This window comes from Physeter macrocephalus, chromosome 3 (genome assembly GCF_002837175.3).
Source record: "Physeter macrocephalus isolate SW-GA chromosome 3, ASM283717v5, whole genome shotgun sequence".
Taxonomy (NCBI): domain Eukaryota; kingdom Metazoa; phylum Chordata; class Mammalia; order Artiodactyla; family Physeteridae; genus Physeter; species Physeter macrocephalus.
The window spans coordinates 12,320,645-12,325,320 of NC_041216.1; positions in this window are offsets into that span (position 1 = coordinate 12,320,645).

The window sequence follows — 4,676 nt, forward strand, 5'->3', positions numbered from 1 at the left end:
GGAGAAGACATCTGGTCTACTCTTGACGGATGCTTAGAATGGCACCAAGTGGGAGAGAGGAAGAGAATCCAGACACGGAGACAGGAGCAAAGGCTCAGAGCAGTGCAGGTTCACAATATGTTGGGGAAGCATTTATTGTGGCCAGAAGTGGGGCTGGAAGTGTCCTGACGGCTGCACGAGACAGACCTCAAATCTGTGCTAAAGAGATGGGATGCTATCTTTAGGCAAGGGACTCTTCGGACATGTTTATCAGCGAGCGAGTCCCACCTCTGAAGAGGATACACTCTGTGGCTTCTAAGGTCCCTTCCGGTTCTAAATCTCCATGAGCCAGACGGGCAAAGACTTTAGTTGAATGAACACTGAATGCTAATAGACTTGTACTCAAATAATCTTGAGTGTCTGGGGTTCCCAGAGACCAGGGCTGGTGGGGGAGACCCGAGCCTCAGTAACCAAGGCTCTCTTGCATGGGGACCTCACACAGATGGACACAGCCGAGGGCAGGGACTCCCACCCTCCTCCAAACAGCCTCTCCACTCAGCTCTACAGCCCAGAAGTGCCAGCAGCACCTGGACCGCCCACCGCTCCTCACCCAGCACCCTCAGGAGCAGCCCGCAAGGCCAGCCCCAAATAACCGGCCCCGAACCAGGTCAACCTCCCTCCCCTTCTATTTTAGATCAACCCACTCAGGCTCCCCTTGGGGGGCAGCAGACTCTCATTTCTCTCCCGGGCTCACTAAATTGGTAGGACCCTGTGACTGGCCCAGCAGGCAACAGAGGGAAAAGTTTCCCAGAATTTCAGGCCTTTTGATGGAGAAAGTCTGCCTAATAAATAATTGAGAGGTACCTCGGCTTCCCGAGAACTATTCTGAGCAGTCAAGGCGTCTGTCCCAGTTCCCCCAGCAAAGCAGAACTTCTGAGCACTCCAGCGGAGGTGAGGAAAAGCCCTTACTTACAGATGAGTCAGGAAAGGCAAGAGGGCTGGGGTGGAGAGAGGCTGGAGGCACCAGGAGAGGGTAGGGGCAGGGAGGGGGCCTGCTTCAGGGAAGGACGCAACCAGGTAGTTAGTGATTACGACCATGTGCTCCACACTCAGACCCAGGTAGAAGAGCCATTTATGCAACATAACGCAGGTCAGAGGCCCAGCTCATCCTTTCTTCCAAATGGCCAGATGCGTGGAGAGGACAGGGTGGAAAGACACCACCAGGCTTACCGTGGCCCAGAGGAAAGAGAGACCTTGCCCTGCCCAGCATCCATTCATCAATCCCTAGAGAAGAGCTCTGACTGGCCTGGCTTGAGCCATGTGCTTATCCCTGCACCAATCACAGTAGCCACTTGGGTTGGGTACTGTGATTGGTCACTTCTGAGTCACATGCGCCTTCCTTTGTTGGGCGGGAGGTGGTTGATTGACAACCAGTCCAGAACCACAGAGAGTGGGGAAGGGGCAAACAAGAAGGAAATGAAAGGCTGTTAGCAGAAGGATGGAGAGAGGAGGGAGTGTTGCTGGGTACTTGACCAGGTATTCAAATCCTTTCATGATCTGGCCCCAGGCTACCTGTCCAGGCTCTTCGAGACACACCCCTCCTGCACTCTGTACTCACCTGAATACCTGCAGGGTCCTGCCACACTCTCTGTCACCTTACCTCCATGCCTTGCCCGTGCGTTCCCTCTGCCTCTGATTGCTTCCCTTCCACCACCTGCACAGCAAACACTGTCACTTCTTTAAATTTCAGGTGTCACCTCCTCTGCTAAACCTTCAATTCTGCCTCCTGACAAACTGTGCTCCATTCCCACCCCACCCTGTAAAACTGTCATGATGCTCTTAATGGTGACAATGACTATGAAGATGATGATGAGGAGGAGGAGGATGTGACTTTTTCTGGTTGGTCTGCCTCGACTCACACCCCAACTCGACTTGAGAACAGAGATTTAATCTTATTATCCTCTATTTTCCTCGTGCCTTGCTCATTATTGGGCACTTGATAGCCATCGGTGGATGTCTTCAGAATGCATCAATTAATGAATTAATGGCAGTTATTGGCAGAAATGGTCTTCTGCATACCTGGGAAGGGCAGCTGCTCTCCATGTGCTGTGGGTTAAGGGGTTTGTGGGAGATATCCTTGCCCCAGATTATATTCCCAGTAGACATCCTGGAGAAGTCTCTTCTCTCTGACCTTGGTTTCCTCATCTGTGAAATGAAGGGCTGGGCTCCTCAACCTTTAGCTCTGGTTCCACTCCTGTGAGTCATTGAAAGGAACCTCCTTGGGAAACACAGGGCCAACCTGGGGGCCCCCGGACATCCAGGAGGGCCCGGGGAGACTGACTTTCTGGGCAGCATAGGGCAAGGGGCCAAGATAAGAGAATCTTCCAAGTGCATAAAAGAAATTCTGTGGAACTTACAGTTTTACTAATATTAGACTACTGTCAGACATTTCCAAAACTCAAAAAAAAAAGGAGTTCTGAGTCTTGAATTAGCCTTTGCATTTTAAAGGGGAAATTTAGACATGTCTTTGAAAATACAATAAAATGTCACTAACACAAGCTGATCATAATTCCAGGGAGGGAACAAAAAATATTTTGTGAAACCATTTCATATTATAAAAAGGACTGGAAGTGAGAGTATTTACCCTACTAAAATTAGCAAATTGTTTTCAAGCCTCTTATTCACAAATTCTTGGGTTTGGAAAGGACCTCAAGATTCTCTCACTGGTCTCCTCTCTCTCCTCCCACTCATGTTATCTGTACCCAGGTGAGCTCAGAAGTAGGGAAACGTTATAAAGGACCTACTGTGTGCTCGCGACTGAGCTAAACACTTTTAATCCTCACAATTCTATTTCTGCTTCTCTGACCTCATCTCCTACTGCTCTCCCTTCCCTCACTCTACTCCGGCCACACTGGCCTTTCCTCAGGGCCTAGAACACAGCCAGCTAGTGTGCACCTCCAGCCCTTTACACATGCTGTTCCCTCTGCCCGGAGCTCTCTGCCCCCTGATCTCCACATGACTGGATCCTTCTTATGGTTAAGTCCTGAGTCCAAATATCATCTCCCTCGAGAAGCCCTCCCTGATCATCCGATCACACATTTCCGTCCTCCTGTTCCACAGCATCCCCTGTTCAAGCACATCACCCTCAGTTACTACCTGCATCGCCTTCATCATGGTCTGAAGTCAATCTACTTATTGATATACTTGTATATTACCTGCTTCCCCCTCCAGAATGTGAGTTCCTGCAGGGTGGAGCCCTGGTCTATCTTTTTCATGGTTGTATTCCCAGTGTGCCCAGAACAGTGATTGTCACAGAGCTGGGACTCCAGAACCATGTGTTCAGTGAGTGGATGAATGAACGATTGAAGGGTTTCCGTTTCCCCAAACCCTAACCTTGCCCGTGGTGCTTTCCAATAAGTGCTTATTAAACTAACAAATGGATGTAGGAAGTAGAGTAGACCCAAATAACTCAGAATATATCATGATCCAGGCATGAGGTTATCTCTACTTCATCAATAAGTTTTCCTGAGTCATTTGAAAGATTGTAAAAGGCATATCTGTCCTATTTTTGAAAGTTCCTTGTTTTCCAGCTATTTGTATTTACAAATTCATCGCCTGAATAGGATTTCAGTGATCACATAGACCATGGCTAATTTAACAGATGAAATAACTGACACTCAGAAAGAGGGACAAGTGTTCAGCAAGATTATATGTGTCAGATGAAGACCCAGGAAAAGAAGCCAGCGCTCTCCATCCTGTCCTTTCCATGTCTAAAACACTCAAGAGGTGCTGTCAGTCACTAAAATTAGCACAACATTTCTGGAGGCACTCTAAGAATAATAATAAAAAAATAATAGTAGTAGCTACAATTTCTTGAGTGTTTTCTTGAGGAGAGAGTGTAGTAAACACTTTAATTTTTCACAACAACCCTAGGAGGGGTAGGTACTGTTATCATCCCCATTTTTCAGATGAGGAGACGGAGGCCCAGAGAGAGGAAGTAGCCTGCATACCATCACATAGAGAATAGACGGTGGAGCCAAGGCTTGACCCAAGGCATTCTGGCAAAGTGCCTCAAAAGCATCTGTCTTGACAAATCCACCCCTGTACTTCTCTTAAGGAAATGATCATGGTCCAGGGAACGATGCATATTTAAAATGAGTGACCCTTTCTGGTGTGCCCCCTTTACATGGACTTCAAGGCTTCCCATGAGGAGAGGGAAGGAGTGAGCCTCACGGCCTATCACTGGGGGAGACCTATGTGAGGAGGGCCAAGCCCCTCCCCCTGCAACGCCCCTCCCCCCAAGACAGGGACACGTGGGGGAGATCCTGGCACACTTTCTATCATCTCACTAACCTGGACTCATTTATGGAGACATTAAGACACACTAAACGCTGAGTTCACTGAGATCTCTCCATCCTGCAGTTTCAACTGAAAGTTATATCTCCCGCTTTCTTTTTTTCCTTCTCCTACATGTCAAATGGGTCTTTTCTAGAAGCACTGAATGGAAATAAAGGGGCTTAGAGGATAATTTTATCCCATTTAAATGTAACCTGCATGGGCTTCCCTGGTGGCGCAGTGGTTGAGAGTCCGCCTGCCGATTCAGGGTACACGGGTTCGTGCCCCGGTCCGGGAAGATCCCACATGCCGCGGAGCGGCTGGGCCCGTGAGCCATGGCCGCTGAGCCTGCACGTCCGCCT